This window comes from Triturus cristatus, chromosome 2_2, assembly GCF_964204655.1.
Source record: "Triturus cristatus chromosome 2_2, aTriCri1.1, whole genome shotgun sequence".
NCBI classification, from domain to species: Eukaryota; Metazoa; Chordata; class Amphibia; order Caudata; family Salamandridae; genus Triturus; species Triturus cristatus.
This window is the reverse complement of record NC_140582.1, coordinates 1,098,585,750-1,098,606,212: the sequence shown is the minus strand read 5'-3', so window position 1 is coordinate 1,098,606,212 and position 20,463 is coordinate 1,098,585,750. Positions and strand designations below refer to the sequence as shown.

General features: G+C 47.8%; 1 gene segment (V, D, J or C); it reads left to right on the top strand.

The window, feature by feature from the left end:
• Positions 1-20,463, top strand: part of LOC146863213 (Ig kappa chain V region Mem5-like) — an 899,898-nt gene that overhangs the window by 206,591 nt on the left and 672,844 nt on the right.

The following is a 20,463-nucleotide window of genomic DNA, read 5'->3' as shown; positions in this document are numbered from 1 at the left end:
GGGGCAATGGGGCAAATTCTTGGCCAAATTTAATGGTGTCCTCATGTGGCGTGAACTGTGGATGCATGCTGACCAGTTAGAATTTACACTTATTCAGCAGGGGGCTATGGATTTGTGGCCATCCTGGGATCGTCATGGGCAGCTGCACAATGGCCAGACAGCTGGCAGCAATACAGCACCATGGGCAACATCACCTTGCTTGAACTGTTCCCCATTGTAGTAGCATTCGTATTATGGGGCCATAAACTGGCTAACAGACAGATAATCTGTGGTCAGACAACCACGCAGTGGTGCAAGCGATAAACTTAGGGACAGCAAAATGCCCGGCTGTGGTCAACCTACTGGGTAACTAGATGACTGCCAATTGAAAGCAAACATAGCTATTAGGGCAAAGCGCATTGTGGGAGTGGACAACTTAATAGCAGATGCCATTTCTCATTTTCAGTGAGGCAAGTTTAGGGAGTTCGCCCCGTTTGCGGACCAGGCTATGACACCAGTACCAGAAGAACTGTGTGAGTTGGTGGACCAGGAATGAGAGAATTGTTGGACAACGCACTGGCCCCCAAGGCAGAGAACTGCTATCGTAAGTGCTGGGCAACCTTTTCTGACATAACAGGCACCAGGGAGGAGCAGATGGTAGGGCAGGAGGAAGTGACAGCTTTTTCAGAATGGGTATTCCAGAACGGGAAGAGCAAATCATGGGCACAAGCACACCTGAGCGCAGTGGCTTACTACTCCAAACTGGCATCCTTTTTATGCAGAATGGCCATAAAAGCCTGGGGCAGATTACAGGCCAGTGATGGGGACAGGCAATGGCTCATTGATTTTGCGGCCCTAAAACAGGCAATCTGCACATTCTATGTGCAGATTGCCTGTCTGAAATGTCTGAAAGATTATTATGCCCTGGCGCGAACATTACAAATGAATCTGTTCTCAGGACAGGAGTTTGTTGATATTTTATTGGTGGATGAGGAAGACAAAAGAAAATAATGATGCAACTTCTAATTTTTATATTAGTGCGTGTTCCTAGAGAGGTTTAGGTGTTGCTGGCTTGCAGAGCAGAGTTTAGACCCCAGAACCCATGAGGCAGATCCAACAGGGATTTCCTTTCTCCGACATTCTGACTAGAAACTTGTCTCTGATCTCCGAGAATGCTCTACATGAGAGGTTACCTAGCCTTATTTTATATGCCTGTGAATTATGACTGAGATTACATTTCCAATCTGATTTTCAAAAGCTTTATTTAATTTAAGATGAATGTCTATTAAATAAATAGATGAAAACCTAAAAATATTTGAAGCTAAAACCCTTTAACTCACAATAACTCTCATTATTTACTCAACAATAAATCTTTAATGATGTATTGTTTATGTTGATGATTGCTAATCACTTCTATTTGTCGACCTTCAAAGTTCCATATCACAAGATTGCTCCCAAAGATTGATATACAGGATACCCAGCTCCGTTTGAGTTGTACAGCTGATTTAAGTTACCCCCATCTAATTTAAACATAAATAATCAGCAGTGTGCTGGGTATCAACACACCAGTTCATTTTGCAAATTGTTGACTATGTCTAAGGGCTAACATAATCCCATGGAAATATTGTTTTTCTGTTGCTATTGTTTATATACCTTAATGGATTTAAATATTGTTTGCTGCAAGGATACAAGAATGAAAATATTCTTCTTTGAAAAACAGAATAAGAAATATTTTTCTCCTCAGCAGTCCATAGTAAAAAACTCAGAGGTGTTTTGCCTAGTTCTATTTTACCAGAATTTCCACATTTACTTAAAACGTATTCCTGGTGGATCATGTCAACAATTTAATATAGATTTTATCACTGGATTTTTTTAGATCATTGCCTTTCTCGTGTTAACTGACAGAAATGATGCTGGTGATGTTGGTTTAAAAAAATATGATTTGTCATTCTTTGTTCTGAAGAAACTTTAACTACACTATTACTGTCACGAAGCTTGAGAATGGTTATGTTCTGAAAAATTTCATTGATAGCAAACTGTATTACAGTCTTGGCATGTATCAGATAAACAGTTTCATTTAATGTGGAAATGCTGAAAAGATAGGTCATCAAGTTATACAATCATTCTGACATCCTTTTGAGACCCCCAAGTCATAAGTGAAAATCTTGCATAAAAACTCAGCCTTCCATCTTTATTAGCTCAGTAAGTTGAGTTTTTACAACTTTATTTAAGAATAGTTGTGAAAAAACGTACGTCTCTATTCACCACTGGGACACCTCACCCTGTCTCCTGGAATTCCCCAGCCCTGTCACTCAAACTCCAGACAGGGAATACACAGCCTAGTAGAGGCAGGTTTGAATGGTTAGACAAGAAAATACCTACTTTCTAAAAGTGGTATTTTCAACCACAGAATGTTAAAACCAACTTCACTAAAAGATGTATTTTATCATTCTGAGTGAGTTCAGGCATGCTAAATTCGAATTTCTACCATGTTCCCCGAGTCAGTAAAGATTATACGATGTAATAACCAAACTGCCCATTCTGGCCTATGGAGAACAGGTAGCTTTGCAATAGTGAAAAACGAAAATAGCTGTAATTCACTATTAGAACATGCCACACACACCAGGGCATGTCCTACCTTATCCTTACAATGCTCCCTGTCCTTGGGCCTACCATAGGGGTGTCTGATATGAAGAAAAGGGAAGGTTTAGGGACTGGCACTTGCCCAGTCAGCATGACAGTACCAGACTGCACGCAGGCGCTGCAATGGTAGACCTTAGACACTTTTTTACAGGCTGCTTCTGTGGGTGGCACAACCTGTGCTGCAAGCCCACCAGCAGTATTTGGATTTGCAAGCCCTGGGCACTCTACTAGGGTCTGACATGTAAACCAAACCAACCAATCATGGAATCACAAATCATACAACAATTTACAGTAGGGAACACTTGCACTGTGGCACTGGACAGCAGTGACACAGTGCCCTGAGCAACGAACACCAGCAAAAACATATGAGGCAACAGCAAAAAATGGAAGGGAGACCCACGCCAATGTGCCAGGTCTAACACTCGGTAAGAAATATTAGATAGATTTCAAGCCTGGGCAGACAGTCGGAATATACTAACAGAGGATCAGGCTGGGGTTAGAGCTCGGGTTGAGGCTATCGACCCGGCAGTACTCCTGTATAGGATCTCGTACAAATACACAATCAAAAGGAAATCTCCATTATATCTAACCATCATTGACAATGATAATAAAAATACAAAAATACAATCCCAACCAAAGGTCCTGCAAAGCATTATGGGACAAGATTAGCAGTGGGCAGTGAATATTATAGTATCCAATAGAGTACTTCTGGAATCAAGAGGAACCTTTGCATAGGAGAAGACCAGGAGAAGCCTAGGAGAATTACTGCCCTTCCTGCGTGTCTGGGGCTGGCCTGCAGTTGCTGATGCCTGTGGTGGATGGGCGTGGGTTGTGTGTATGGCCGGCCCTCGAAGGAGCGGCTGGTAAAATCGTGCCTGCGAGACACTAGAACGTGTCCAGCAGGACACTGCAGGTGTGATTCAGGGCAGATATTTATTTCCCAGGACTTTCAAAGAAAGTAGGCATTTTCTTGTTTAACCATTCTGTGTGCCTCTGCCTGTTTGTGCATTGACTGTCTGGTTTTAGAGTGACAGAGGCTGGGGAGGTGCATTCTCTCAGACAGCCACCGGGGGTGGTTGATGTGTGTCCTGCTTTTCCTGAATGAGTCAGGGCTGGGCTGAATATACCTGGGCTGCATTTAGAGTAGGGGGAGGAGTTCTCATTAGCACCTGAATAGGACGGTTCTACATTTAGAGTGGTGGGAGGAGATTTCCCTTCCACCTGAATAGGGCCTGTCTGCCTTCCACAATTCTGTCTCCACCTCCTGCCGGGCAGCTGCACCAGAGAGGACAGAACTAGTTTGGACTGGGCTCAGAGACCCTTGCACAAAGAGAACAAAGGCCCCTGAACTTTAGAGTACTTCTGGAATCAAGAGGAACCTTTTCTTAGGAGAAGACCTGGAGAAGCTGAGGAGAAGTACTGCCCTTCCTGCGTGTCTGGTGTTGGCCTGCAGTTGCTGTTTTCTGCCAAGGAAAGGAGAAGGACTTTGCTGTGTGCTGTGTCCTCTGTTTGTGGAAAGTCTCCAAGGGCTTGAGTAGAGCTTGCCTCTGTTTTAAAGTCTCAGGAACACAACAACTTTACCCCCAGCTCCCTTGAACTTCCTTGCTGGGAGTTCTGAACTGCCAAGAGGTGCCTGTGACTGTCTTGGGTCTCTGGAGGTTGTTTCTGCTGTTGTGAGCTGGAAATGCAACGACAAGGAAATCGATACATCTCTTTTCTTGAGACAGTTTTTCCAACACAAAGCCGTGGTGCAAGCAGAATCTCCCAGCATTGCCGCGCCACTGCAGAAACCAGGGAGGGATTGCGGCTGAAAAGGTCGACCCAGCGCTGCTCGCTGCTGCCGCATCGTTCTCCTACGCAGCCCGGATTTCCACGCATCGTCCCTATGTGGCAAGTTTTCCCCGACACATTACCCGCCAATCTGTGTCATCTCAGAATCGACGCATCGCTTTATCCCACAGACCGGACCCGACACATCGCTCCCCTGAACTGTCACATCGCATCCAGAAAGGTCTCAGGAATGACGCATCTCTTTGTTTTTCAACGCTTCTCATCGCTGTGGCTGTTTGGCTTGGTGAATTTTGTCGCAACAACAGGTACTTTGCAAGAAATCACACATCCATAGTTTTCTATAGACCCAGTTGCTAAAACCGTTTGAAAGTAATTTTTCTAAATACTTATATTTTGGAATTTTGGTCTTGTTAAGTTTAGATAAAGAGACTTTATTTTCTAAACCGGTGTGGTGTCCATTTGTGGTGTTATCACTTTTCTACTGTGAGTGTACAAATGCTTTACACATTGCCTTTGGAATAAGCCTGTCTGCTCGTGCCAAGCTAGGAAGGGGGTGAGCAGGGGTTATCTCAAGTGTGTATCCCCCTTACCCTGACTAGAAGCAAGGGTCCCTATTTGGACAAAGGTACCTCCCTCTGCCAACTAAAGACCCCCCATTTCTAACACAAGTAGACTATTTTTTATTATTAATTCACTATTCAAGAACAGCAGACAGACAGCAATTGGCGGAAGGGTTAACAGCGGGCTTCCCCATTCCTTACAAAGGACCTGTGGCCCAGCACGATAGCCGCAACTTAAAATCGATATGGGACAACCCAAAGGCGGCTAGACAGAAGGTGGCCAAGGAGGTCCAGATGGGTAGAGTAGCCGGCCCTTTTCTGTCCCCCCACTACCAAACATGACAGATTCACCGTTGGGCGAAGTACCTAAGAAAGAAGCAGGGTAATTTAGGTTGATATACCACCTGTCACACCCACATGGGGACTCCATCAATGACTGGTTGGAGCAGGGAAGCTGCTTGGTCCTTAGACGATGCGGTATACTTGATCAAGCAGGGAAAGGGACACTATTGGCCAAAACAGACATAGATTCAGCTTTGCACTTATTGCCGGTGCACCCGTACAGCTACCACCTCCTCAGGTTTCAACTGGGCGGGGAATATTACTATGACAAATGCTTGCTCATTGGCTGTTCAATTTCCTGCTCGTATTTTGAATCCTTCAGTCGTTTTCTGGAATGGGAACTCGGGACATGCCACCCCGCAGGGGGAAGGGCCCACTACTTAGATGACTTCCTGTTCATTGGTAGGGCTGGAACAGGTGAATGTGCTGACCACCTCCACCTGTTTGTGGGCCTGGCGCAGGAGTTGGGAGTCCTGCTTGCACAAGACAAACCTGAGGGCCCAACAACCAAGCAATCTTTCCTCGAGATAGAACTAGATTCAGTGGCTTGGATGTGCAAGCTTCCACAAGAGAAGGTGGATGAGCTGCGCCGAATCATACGGCGCCTACGGCAGCAAAGGAAGGCGACACTAAGCGAGATACAGCAGCTGATGGGGAAACTGAACTTCGCTACGAGAGCGGTCATCGCGGAGTGCCCCTTTGCCAGACACCTGGCCTGGCTGACAAGGGGCATGTCACAAAAATACCACAGGGTTTGCCTCATGCAAGGGGCGTGGTAGGACCTGGGGCAATGGGGCAAATTCTTGGCCAAATTTAATGGTGTCCTCATGTGGCGTGAACTGTGGATGCATGCTGACCAGTTAGAATTTACACTTATTCAGCAGGGGGCTATGGATTTGTGGCCATCCTGGGATCGTCATGGGCAGCTGCACAATGGCCAGACAGCTGGCAGCAATACAGCACCATGGGCAACATCACCTTGCTTGAACTGTTCCCCATTGTAGTAGCATTCGTATTATGGGGCCATAAACTGGCTAACAGACAGATAATCTGTGGTCAGACAACCACGCAGTGGTGCAAGCGATAAACTTAGGGACAGCAAAATGCCCGGCTGTGGTCAACCTACTGGGTAACTAGATGACTGCCAATTGAAAGCAAACATAGCTATTAGGGCAAAGCGCATTGTGGGAGTGGACAACTTAATAGCAGATGCCATTTCTCATTTTCAGTGAGGCAAGTTTAGGGAGTTCGCCCCGTTTGCGGACCAGGCTATGACACCAGTACCAGAAGAACTGTGTGAGTTGGTGGACCAGGAATGAGAGAATTGTTGGACAACGCACTGGCCCCCAAGGCAGAGAACTGCTATCGTAAGTGCTGGGCAACCTTTTCTGACATAACAGGCACCAGGGAGGAGCAGATGGTAGGGCAGGAGGAAGTGACAGCTTTTTCAGAATGGGTATTCCAGAACGGGAAGAGCAAATCATGGGCACAAGCACACCTGAGCGCAGTGGCTTACTACTCCAAACTGGCATCCTTTTTATGCAGAATGGCCATAAAAGCCTGGGGCAGATTACAGGCCAGTGATGGGGACAGGCAATGGCTCATTGATTTTGCGGCCCTAAAACAGGCAATCTGCACATTCTATGAGGTATGAGGTATGCAACGGGGAACAGGAAACAAAGCTATTCAGGGCAGCGGTCACACTAGTGTTCTTCAGGGCATATAGGATCAGCGAGATAGTGGCCCCTGCAAAAGGGAACCCAGGGAAGGCATGCATACACAGAGCAGACGTAAACATGGGAACAGGGCATATGATAATCTACCCACATCGGTCAAAGACGGACCAGGCGGGCAAAGGGAAGTTTACTATGACCAATTGTATCATGGACCAGACTTGCTGTCCAGTGTGCCTCGTCCGAGATTATATGCCACAGGAAGGGCCGACATTGGGGCCGCTATTTATACGGAAGAAAGGGTCATTCTTAAGCCCGTTTCAGTTCATAGCAATAATGTGAAAAACACTGGAACGGGCTGGGCTCCCACTGAGGGAATTCGGGTCACACTCGTTCCGCATAGGGGCAAATACCAAGGCGGCAGACCTGGTATTGAGCGCGGATCGGATCAAAGCAATAGGGCGCTGGGCATCAGGCGCCTTCACATGTTACATACACGCCTCAGGATACTGAGTCTGGTTTCTAACCCTACCACTGTCTAGGTCTGTGGGAGAGGCTCAAGCAACTTTGGATGGTGGGGTAGTCCAACATAACGGGGGCACAGCAGAATCAGGCTCCAGAACACAGAAAGTATCTGTCTGGGGCAATCGGGGATGAAGTGGGACCAGCTCCTCCTCGCAGTACAAAGTGCACTGGGGCAAGGTGGCAGGCCAGACGCAGTAGTGGTCCACCTGGGGGGTAACGATATGGCAGCCATAGGGAGGAGAGGCCTCTTTGCGAAAATGTTCACAGGCCTTGCAGCTCTAGCGAAGTTAGTCCGCCGGCAGTGATCATTTTTTCAGAAATAATAGTCTGCAAGGCGTGGAGGGGGGCCCTAGACCAGGGAGCATTTGAAAAATCTAGATGCAAGCTAAACATTACCATGGCAAAGATATGCAGGGCCAATTACTGGTGTTTAGTAAGGCATGGCTTCATTAACCTGATATCCCCGGGCTATCACTTGGAAGATGGGGTACACATGACATGGGTGGGCATGGACATGTTCGTACTTAACATTGTGGGGGTCCTAGAACAACTGGGTTTCTCTTAAATCAAAAACGGGCAAGGAGGGAAAGGGGGAGCTTCATCCGATCGACGAACTGTAGGTAGCATGGCAGAAGAAACCCAGAAAAAGTACACAAAAGAGGGAAATTACTAGAGGTAGATGGGCGACTCACACAGTGTCCTTGGGATGCCTCATGGCAGGGACACTGAGTGAGCGAATGACAGCACACAGCCACAGGCAGAATAGATGAGATGCTCGCGCAGGGTCCTTGGGATGCCACACAGCAGGGGCACTGAGGAGAAGGCAAGCAGCCAACAAGGGTGCAGGGAAAGTAGAACAGCACTTGCAGCCCAGGCTGCTACTAACGGATACCCAACTAAGTCCATAGTAAGGGAAGCCTGGAATGCAAACACAGAGGCCTGGCAAAAGGGGCATCTCGAGCAAAGACTGTGCTGTCAGGAAGTGAACAACTACGAGAATGTTACAAGGACAATGCAAGATGTACAGCAACATGGATGTTTATGAATGAACAAAACAAAATTGCAAAATGTGCAAACCATGTTATGTTAGAATAAACTGCGGCCTTTTTTATGCACCATACCATATTGTCACTGGAATGATAAAAGGGAAAAGGGACGCATTTTTTGGGCGCTGAGAGGGGGAGCAAGGCTTGGCCCTTGTAGGGGTTGTATTTCATGTTCAAGTAACACTTGCAAAGTATTGAGAAAGAAAAGGCCTGGTGTTCCATTCACTTGTAAAACCTAAACATTATGGGCAATTGTTTCCAGAAATGTGGAGTCTTTAGAAATGTATCACACAGTCCCCTATGTCACTGCCCCCACAATTCGCACTATTTAATGGTAATATACACCACTGACAATCATTTTCAAAGAGTGACTGAGTTTGGTAAATTACACTTACTGTGATAATACTTATCCGTTGGTGTAGTGCATTTGAATGTGATGCCCTAATAATTTAAGTGACAGCAGAGTCTGTATAAACCCCGAGGCAAAGGTTGCCTTATTTCAGCCCAGGAATCCTAGCACATGACGATGTGGAGAAAAGATTTAGACACATTCTGCTTCCGACACCACACTGAACCCTAGTGAACCTCAAACAGGCGAACACGTGCTTGCACTGCCCTTTCTCCTTCCCCTGGACAGTGATGTCCACTCACTCATGTGAAATCACCTCATACTGGGTATTAGTGCCACCATGCTACTAGTGCAGACATCACTGGTGAGTGGAAGAGGAGACACAGTACAAGCATATGAAAAGGGGACATTTTATATTATAAAATGTATTAAATTCCAAATAGAAGCATTGATGGGGAAAGCCTGTAAAATTAACCTGACATACACATAGCGAGGGAAGGCAAGAATCTATCCTGTGTAATAATTCTCTTCCCTCTTACAGAACAGGGGCTGCACCGAGATACTTGGAATTCAATGCGATGTGTTGTGTTTATGTATTTGTCTAAATACTTCTGACGGTATGATTCCATGTGGCCAGTTACATCTGGACCCAGATCCTGGCACATGCATTACTGGGGGTTTACTAAATCGGTGCGGAGAACAAACCAGGAAATGTATTGTTGACTGTCCTATGTTCTTGTGGATTCATCTCTACGCCACAAAGGTTTTCTAAAAGACGTGGCATCAGAATATAACATTATTCGAAGCCATGAAGGATTAGTAGTGTATGGTTGTGATCTCAGGGGGCTCTGGATTACAATCAGCTGCTGCACGTGCAGCTCCTTCGAGGCTCTCTTATGTGCAACAAAGAGGCGGAGGATTGAGGTACAACACCTGGTTCTGCGTCTTCGGATCTTCTGAAAAGGGGCATCATTAAAAGACCCACACACATGAGGGCGACTGCATGAGAGGCGTCATCTCAGGAGGCGGAGCACTGAGTGGGCTGCAACCCCACCACGAATCCGAGCATCCATCCGGCAGAGGCAAGATGGAAACCTGCAGACCAGATTTGCATGCAGGGTGTTGGTGTTTTTGCAAAGCTCCATCTGGGGCTTTCCATAGTGTTCTGTCTGGTTATAAATGGGTTTGCAGGGAATTCATCAGAAGTTAGAGAGCGGCTGTTGTAGAGCAATGAAGATGGAGTTAGCAGCTCAGTTCTGGATATTTCTGTTCTGGCTTCATGGTAAGAGCAGTGACTGCTAAGCTGTTAAATATTTGTCTGAGATTTGTATGTGTTTCATTTTAAAATACAAAATATATCAGTGTTTAATATTTTTCTAAAGGTTTCATACTCTGTAAATGGTACTGGCTGTTTATTGACGTCATTAATTCCACTATTCTTTGATGTCATTAATTACCTTTCTGTCTTCAGAGTCCAGAGGGCAGATTGTGCTGACACAGACCCCAGAAGTCCTCGCGGTGACCCTGGGAGAAACCATCTCACTCAGATGTCAGTCCAGTTCATCCATCAGCAGTAGTTTACACTGGTACCAGCAGAAGCGCGGAGAAGCCCCCAAGCTTCTAATTTATGAGGCCACCGGTCGCCAGCCCGGGGTCTCGGACCGCTTCAGCGGCAGCGGGTCCGGCTCTGACTACACCCTCAGCATCAGCAGAGCCGAGGCCGGCGACGCTGGGTATTATTACTGTCAGCAGGGAGATATTTCTGTGCGAATCGTACTTGCGAGTTTGTAAGGTGTTTTTCCCGGGTACGAGTCGGACGGAAAAAACGCTCAGTACGAACATTCGTACCCGTGTTTTACCGGATCGGAATCGGCACCTATATGTTGAAGTCGTATTGAGTTTTATGTTGTCTGCACGACTTCTGGGATGTAGGAAGTCGGGAATTGGTAACAGTTCCGTAGCAGAGCAGAGGTAAGCGCTGCTCTCGGGAAAGACACAGAGGCGAGCAAAAACTGCCGCTTTCTCTTTCTGCCCTCAACTCTTTGACAACCATCACTGCTGCTGTGCAGGACCCGTGACATTCAGTGAACACCTGGGCAGACGGGGCATGACTCTTCACTCATTGAAGGAAGCTACTTCATGAGTTAGGATTTAGCGTGTAATATTTAGCTGCAGAAAGGTCGTTTCATTTCAAATTAGTATTGTGTTGTCAACTGAGTTCTCCGAGTAGATTTTTTACTGCAAGCTTTCCACCCCCTGGCATGCTTTCCACCCCCTGGCATGCTTTCCAGCATGCTTTCCACCCGCTGGCATGCTTTCCACCCCCTGGCATGCTTTCCCCACCCGCTGGCATGCTTTCCACCCATGCTTTCCACCCGCTGGCATGCTTTCCAGCATGCTTTCCATCCGCTGGCATGCTTTCCACACCCTGGCATGCTTTCCACCCCTGTTGGGCTCAAAAATGTCCGTGCTCTTCAAAGAACCATAGCAAACATTAATTGTTTTATCAAACTTGGTATGTCGCTTATGAAGTGCCAACATAACCCCATTTAGCGCACCAGAGCACATTAAAACACAGATAAAACAGACAATTAGGACACGTGGCGGCAAAGCTAATAGGTCTCCATTGGAACTGAATTTGAGAGCCAGACCTATCAACTTTGGCAAAGCTTGTTCATATTGTACACTCTGGCCCAACAAGGACAATCTTCTGCTTTGCACCTGCCAACAATACATGATTAAAATACACAGGGATCCCTGGTCACAATTTGTTATTCTCGAGCCCTTGGAGCTTTGAAAATGTGCAGGGAGCACTTTCCTTGCTACAATATCTTGCAGGTAAGTACTCATCTGTTGCTGCTCCATGGAGAGGTAAGAAGGCCGGGGCATTTAACTAGGCATGGTACACATCATGCATGCATCAAATTTCTTTGCGCGCGCTGAAACGCCAAATGGCGATGCAGCACGAGCAATTAAATTAGTTTTATTTATTCATTTACATTACTCCGGTCGGCCTTGAGCCGGAGTTTACTACCCCCCACCCTGCGCCTCCTCCGCACCGCCCCGCCTCACCGCCCCGCAGCACTCCCTCCAGGAGCCGCTACTGGTTACACTGCACCAGGGATGCGTTCCATAGGTGGAGCATGGGTGTTCCCACATACCCACCAATGGATTTTGGCGCATTCCCAGATTTACTAAAAGTGGTAGACTTAGAAGTGCCTCAAAATGCTACGCCTTCACAGGTTAGGTGTAAGTAGAAGAAATATCTAAATTGCTCCTTGTTCTTTTCTCTTTCTACATGTGCTGCATTCTGCAGCACACCTAGAAAGAAGAAAAAGCCTCAAAGGATTGTTTTCGTCCAGGAAGGTTTCACTTCCTGCACATTAACAATCCTGCCTGCAACATAGGCATCCTTCCACCATGGTGCAAGGATGCCTGCATTGGCGCTAGGGAACCAAAAGTGCATCAGTGCAAGGAGTGGGCAGGAATGCGCCATATCTTGTTTGCTATGGCACATTCCTGTGCTCTCTCTTTCACACAGCATAGCGCAGCAAGGTGGCTTGCTGTTTTGCGATGCATGAAAAAATTATAAATATGGCACAAGTTATTGAGAGGCTCCATAAAGAACCGATGATATGCTTGGTCTTATAAATGCGTTACAACAAACGAATGATGGACGGAATGCTGACAATGCATACATTCTCCCCCAGTCAAGAGATCTGGGTTAAATCCATCGTTCTTTTGCCCACTACACCACCCCAGTTCAGACATGGCCATATGCAAATCAGTCTTGACCCTGTGCCTCATGGGAACAGTCCAGCCCGAACTGCCAAGCCATGTCTTCCCTGGACCGGAATCAAGCATCCTAGGACCGGTTTCTGGCTATCAGCCGTCATCAGCCAGGATAGCTTGACTCCAGTGGCGTAGTGAGCACGGGTCCCACGTCTGGGAATACCCATCCCACTTAGGGCGAAAAGCGTTACAACAAACGAATGATGGACGGAATGCTGACAATGCATACATTCTCCCCCAGTCAAGAGATCTGGGTTAAATCCATCGTTCTTTTGCCCACTACACCACCCCAGTTCAGACATGGCCATATGCAAATCAGTCTTGACCCTGTGCCTCATGGGAACAGTCCAGCCCGAACTGCCAAGCCATGTCTTCCCTGGACCGGAATCAAGCATCCTAGGACCGGTTTCTGGCTATCAGCCGTCATCAGCCAGGATAGCTTGACTCCAGTGGCGTAGTGAGCACGGGTCCCACATCTGGGAATACCCATCCCACTTAGGGCGAAAAGCGTTACAACAAACGAATGATGGACGGAATGCTGACAATGCATACATTCTCCCCCAGTCAAGAGATCTGGGTTAAATCCATCGTTCTTTTGCCCACTACACCACCCCAGTTCAGACATGGCCATATGCAAATCAGTCTTGACCCTGTGCCTCATGGGAACAGTCCAGCCCGAACTGCCAAGCCATGTCTTCCCTGGACCGGAATCAAGCATCCTAGGACCGGTTTCTGGCTATCAGCCGTCATCAGCCAGGATAGCTTGACTCCAGTGGCGTAGTGAGCACGGGTCCCACGTCTGGGAATACCCATCCCACTTAGGGCGAAAAGCGTTACAACAAACGAATGATGGACGGAATGCTGACAATGCATACATTCTCCCCCAGTCAAGAGATCTGGGTTAAATCCATCGTTCTTTTGCCCACTACACCACCCCAGTTCAGACATGGCCATATGCAAATCAGTCTTGACCCTGTGCCTCATGGGAACAGTCCAGCCCGAACTGCCAAGCCATGTCTTCCCTGGACCGGAATCAAGCATCCTAGGACCGGTTTCTGGCTATCAGCCGTCATCAGCCAGGATAGCTTGACTCCAGTGGCGTAGTGAGCACGGGTCCCACGTCTGGGAATACCCATCCCACTTAGGGCGAAAAGCGTTACAACAAACGAATGATGGACGGAATGCTGACAATGCATACATTCTCCCCCAGTCAAGAGATCTGGGTTAAATCCATCGTTCTTTTGCCCACTACACCACCCCAGTTCAGACATGGCCATATGCAAATCAGTCTTGACCCTGTGCCTCATGGGAACAGTCCAGCCCGAACTGCCAAGCCATGTCTTCCCTGGACCGGAATCAAGCATCCTAGGACCGGTTTCTGGCTATCAGCCGTCATCAGCCAGGATAGCTTGACTCCAGTGGCATAGTGAGCACGGGTCCCACGTCTGGGAATACCCATCCCACTTAGGGCGAAAAGCGTTACAACAAACGAATGATGGACGGAATGCTGACAATGCATACATTCTCCCCCAGTCAAGAGATCTGGGTTAAATCCATCGTTCTTTTGCCCACTACACCACCCCAGTTCAGACATGGCCATATGCAAATCAGTCTTGACCCTGTGCCTCATGGGAACAGTCCAGCCCGAACTGCCAAGCCATGTCTTCCCTGGACCGGAATCAAGCATCCTAGGACCGGTTTCTGGCTATCAGCCGTCATCAGCCAGGATAGCTTGACTCCAGTGGCGTAGTGAGCACGGGTCCCACGTCTGGGAATACCCATCCCACTTAGGGCGAAAAGCGTTACAACAAACGAATGATGGACGGAATGCTGACAATGCATACATTCTCCCCCAGTCAAGAGATCTGGGTTAAATCCATCGTTCTTTTGCCCACTACACCACCCCAGTTCAGACATGGCCATATGCAAATCAGTCTGATCAGAACGGTGATGGATCAAACCCAGATCTGTTGACTGGGTGTGAGTGTTTGATTGGTTCTGATGCTCCGTCCATCACCACCCCCTTTTGTACCGCTTTGTTCGCCATAAGTTGGCAGGGTATGCTCAGACGTGAGTCCCTTGCTCACTTTGCCACTGGATTCAAGCAAGCCTGGCTGAAGAAGGCTGAAATGCCAGAAACCGGTCCTAGGAAGCTTGTTTCCGGTCCAGGAAAGGCATGGCTTGGCAGTTCGGGCTGGACTGTTCCCATGAGGCACAGGGTCAGACTGATTTGCATATGGCCATGTCTGAACTGGGGTGGCAGAGTGGGCTAAAGAACGGTGATGGATCAAACCCAGATCTGTTGACTGGGTGTGAGTGTTTGATTGGTTCTGATGCTCCGTCCATCACCACCCCCTTTTGTATCGCTTTGTTCACCATAAGTTGGCAGGGTATGCTCAGACGTGAGTCCCTTGCTCACTTTGCCACTGGATTCAAGCAAGCCTGGCTGAAGAAGGCTGAAATGCCAGAAACCGGTCCTAGGAAGCTTGTTTCCGGTCCAGGAAAGGCATGGCTTGGCAGTTCGGGCTGGACTGTTCCCATGAGGCAAAGGGTCAGACTGATTTGCATATGGCCATGTCTGAACTGGGGTGGCAGAGTGGGCTAAAGAACGGTGATGGATCAAACCCAGATCTGTTGACTGGGTGTGAGTGTTTGATTGGTTCTGATGCTCCGTCCATCACCACCCCCTTTTGTACCGCTTTGTTCGCCATAAGTTGGCAGGGTATGCTCAGACGTGAGTCCCTTGCTCACTTTGCCACTGGATTCAAGCAAGCCTGGCTGAAGAAGGCTGAAATGCCAGAAACCGGTCCTAGGAAGCTTGTTTCCGGTCCAGGAAAGGCATGGCTTGGCAGTTCGGGCTGGACTGTTCCCATGAGGCACAGGGTCAGACTGATTTGCATATGGCCATGTCTGAACTGGGGTGGCAGAGTGGGCTAAAGAACGGTGATGGATCAAACCCAGATCTGTTGACTGGGTGTGAGTGTTTGATTGGTTCTGATGCTCCGTCCATCACCACCCCCTTTTGTACCGCTTTGTTCGCCATAAGTTGGCAGGGTATGCTCAGACGTGAGTCCCTTGCTCACTTTGCCACTGGATTCAAGCAAGCCTGGCTGAAGAAGGCTGAAATGCCAGAAACCGGTCCTAGGAAGCTTGTTTCCGGTCCAGGAAAGGCATGGCTTGGCAGTTCGGGCTGGACTGTTCCCATGAGGCACAGGGTCAGACTGATTTGCATATGGCCATGTCTGAACTGGGGTGGCAGAGTGGGCTAAAGAACGGAGATGGATCAAACCCAGATCTGTTGACTGGGTGTGAGTGTTTGATTGGTTCTGATGCTCCGTCCATCACCACCCCCTTTTGTACCGCTTTGTTCGCCATAAGTTGGCAGGGTATGCTCAGACGTGAGTCCCTTGCTCACTTTGCCACTGGATTCAAGCAAGCCTGGCTGAAGAAGGCTGAAATGCCAGAAACCGGTCCTAGGAAGCTTGTTTCCGGTCCAGGAAAGGCATGGCTTGGCAGTTCGGGCTGGACTGTTCCCATGAGGCACAGGGTCAGACTGATTTGCATATGGCCATGTCTGAACTGGGGTGGCAGAGTGGGCTAAAGAACGGTGATGGATCAAACCCAGATCTGTTGACTGGGTGTGAGTGTTTGATTGGTTCTGATGCTCCGTCCATCACCACCCCCTTTTGTACCGCTTTGTTCGCCATAAGTTGGCAGGGTATGCTCAGACGTGAGTCCCTTGCTCACTTTGCCACTGGATTCAAGCAAGCCTGGCTGAAGAAGGCTGAAATGCCAGAAACCGGTCCTAGGAAGCTTGTTTCCGGTCCAGGAAAGGCATGGCTTGGCAGTTCGGGCTGGACTGTTCCCATGAGGCACAGGGTCAGACTGATTTGCATATGGCCATGTCTGAACTGGGGTGGCAGAGTGGGCTAAAGAACGGTGATGGATCAAACCCAGATCTGTTGACTGGGTGTGAGTGTTTGATTGGTTCTGATGCTCCGTCCATCACCACCCCCTTTTGTACCGCTTTGGTCTTATAAATGGACATAATAGAGCCCAATGTGTAGGGTTCTTCAATCGAGTTCTCAACATTGGTTTGACCTCTCCTAGGCAAATATATTAGTGTACATTGAGGACAAATGACAAAAAAGTCCCTGTACTCTCCTATTTTTGAAAAACAGTAGGCCTATTCCATGTTTGTTGAACTTTAGATGCTGTAATAAGTTTGTTATATATTTTTGCATAATATGTCCTGTGTTTACAATTCACACATCTGTATGTCTTGTTAATGTTGTATACATTTTCTGTTAATAATTTTGTTTATGATTTTCACACTTTTGATGCATAAAAGTAACACAAGAGGGTTTAATTCTAGCTTGCCTCGTGATAGGAATCTCTGTTTTGATAACCAAGTGAAAAACAGAACATGTATATGATTACCATCCAGGGCTAATTAAAAAAGCTTACTGAGGTACAAAGAAAATTTGATTTATGGTGTCAGAGGTAACTTGTGTTTGTGTATTTATTAGGATTCTCACCTCTGCAATTCCTCAACCGAATCATTCCCCTGTTGTTGTAAATTGAAACAACGATGTGATTAAGCATTTACTAAAGACATTAATTCCCTTCTTTAGATCATGTTTTCTCCGTTATGTTGACCGAAGTTCGGACTCCATTTTGTATTGTTATGCTTCCACGTGTTCCCCACGAGAAGAGTCCAACCTCTGTGTTAGTTGCTCTTGTAATCTGCCTAGTAACAGTCTATAAATAGCTCCTTTGTCCATCTGGCGCATGCCCAGACTTGACCACATCTGTTATCAGTTAGCCTTGCTTGACCATGTTTTCGCGGGCTCAAGGAGTGCGTTAGCTCCGCCCACATATTGATTCAGTATCGAAAATGACCATAAATGGTAATGTTCTTCGGCCTCATGTTGTATCCACCCACTTATGAGCCCCTCTATTGTGTATAAAAGGGGACCATGTACGTAAGTTCTTTGTGCTACTCTATGCAATACTGAAGAGTGTTGTGTGGATTGTAGGACCACCCTTAAGGGTTAATAAATGCTGTCTTTGTACTTTGCAGTTTCCGTGCCAACTTCCTTATAGATTCCATTACAGGAGAGCGAACCCTTGTGTCCTGCGGGCCTAGCTGGGGCCTGTATTCATCAATTGGCGCCCGTCACGTGGGGCTCATCGGCGACTCGGATGCTCAAAGGACTGGTCGCGACGAAGGTGAGGAATTTGGCCGGGGACGTGATCACTGCCAGCGGCGTCTTAGCCCTGGCATCCCGAGGTTTTTCTTCCTTCCCTTCCGAGCTGACCGTCTGTGTGGCGCCGGTCCTCGACTGAGACCTCTTCTGTCGGTCCTGCCGTGAAAGCCGTTTGGGCGATTGTGGAGCTTGGCAGTTGGAATCTGGACTCTTGATTGGTAAGAACCGGTGTACGGTACTTGCTCCGAGTTTTTGAAGCCTGGTCCGGCTATTTGAGTTTGATTTGTGATGACTAGTCATATTTTGTATTTGTCTTTGTGAAAATATATGCGTTGCAACACATATAGGCAGGTAATGTGGAGAGATTTCTCCGGAGCTGTGTAACTTTGAACGGCGCAACGATTAAGTGCCATTTTCTCTATAATATTGCATATTTTGCATTATTCCTGAGCATGCCTGCTTTTAGCGCACTCCGTAAGTGGTGTTGCTGTTTTGGAAACCGGTTGAACCTCGAGGAATCTGCTCCAGCTCCCCCAGAGGGGACTCCTAATAGGGATATGTATGTGAAGCATGGTCTTTCTTCCATAATGTACAGCACAGTATGGAGGAAATATACTAAAAAAGATCCTGAGTTACGATGGCCTTTGTATGGATCGTTTGATATACGTAAGATTGAGTATGTGGAACAGTGTATGTGTAAGCGGCGTGCTCGTCAGGATATGTTTGAGTGTGTGCGGTTGTGGGTGAAGGAGGTGCGTGAGCGAGAGAAGCGTGAGAAAGCGCTGTTCGATAAAGAACAACGGAAGAATGATCATGTGCGAGCACAGGAAGCGAGGCGTCGGGAGGACAAAGAACAAACGGAGAGACAAGAGAAAGAGCGTAGGCTGCAAGTCTCGGGTCAATATGCTGTTCGGCAGCCACTTTATCCTGTCCTTAATAATCTTGATGATGATTTTTATTTACTAGATCGCTCTCCGCCCCCTTATGTTGGCGCATCTGCTCCGAGGCCACAAGATTCTGTCCCGGGTCCGGGTAAGGTAGATACGCGGTCCATGTTATCGGCTGAGCATATGGCTGAGCTTCGGCAAATTTCCTTCCGTGCACTTAAGGGCAAGGTGTCCGTGGATGAATTGTTCCATACGTGGGGGTCGTGGCAGGATAGAGAGAGATTGTATTTTTTGAGTCATTTCGCTGAGGAAGTGATTGCTGCTTTTCGGAAATATTCTAGTGTCTTTGAGCCTGAAGAAGTGACATCGGATGCTAAAGCATTGCATGATGGTGTTTTTTCTCCCTCTAAGGCTCCTGATACGGCTCGGCGGCTATTCGCCTTGCGGGACGCGGTGCTGGCCCATAAAGAAAAAGCGCGCCAACGAGCAGGGGAGGAGACGCAGTCGGATTCGTGTACCGCAGAAGGCCACTCATCCACCTCTCAATCAGATAAGAGCAATCTAGTGCATGCTAAGCCAATGCGCGAGGTGGCGCCTTTGTATGTTCCTCCTAAAGGAGCGGGGACTAGCTCGGACATTACCTCCGCCGATGCTAAGGGATATTTTGTGTATAATTGGGTTTATACTCCGTGGCATAGAGCTGATGTTATGGCATTAAAGAATGCGCTGCCTGACCCCCGCAAGAATCCAGCGGCCTTCTACGAAGAAGTCGAGGGGGCCTTGAATTCTTGCGTTATGACTTTAGCAGATATAGACCTGTTCTTTGGCCTTATTCTACCACCGGATATGTGGCGATCTGTCCGAAAGGTAGATGATATAGTTGCCTTTAAGGCCCGGTGGTCTGACCTTGAGGATGAGGATAGGGAGCGGAAGCCCGCGCAGAAACCGCCCCAGAGTATTTTAGATCTCCCTGCTGCTATTGTGGCTAAGTTGAAGACAATTATCCCCCCTAAAAAGATTGACTGGAATATGTTAGCTGCATGTAAACAGAAAGTTGACGAGTCAGTTGCGGACTTCTTTACGCGCTTTGAGGAGACGTTTCATGATTTTAGTGGCCAGTCGCTTACTGACGATACGGGCCGCCACCTTTTTGCGGATAAATATGTGGCTAATCTGCTGCCGGCAGTTGCGGCCCGCTTAAAAGCGAGTGAAAGTTCTTGGTCTTCCGCTACACCGATGGCCCTCCTGACTATCGCCCAGTATTATGAGCGTCAGGAGCAAGAAGCAAAGGGCCAGGAGGAAAAGAAATCGAAAGATTTGAAAACAAAGGTGATGTTGGCACAAGTCTATGGCCCGCCCCGACGGGGTAGTAATAGAGGTAGGGGAGGATCTTATGGTCCTCCTTCGGGCCGATCTGATTTGAATAGGAACCAATGTGCGTATTGTAAGCAATCGGGTCATTGGGCTAGGGACTGCCCGGTGTTGCATGCATCGCGTCAGGGGCATACCCACGGTGGCCCGCGAGGTAGAGGGGGTTTCTCGAACTTTCGAGGGAATTCTAACGAACAGGCTCGTTTTGACTCTGCTGGGCAGCACCGAGACAGATCAAATGTTTTCGATCACCAGCATCAGTATCAAGTGTCGGGGATTGATCGGTCGGGGTACC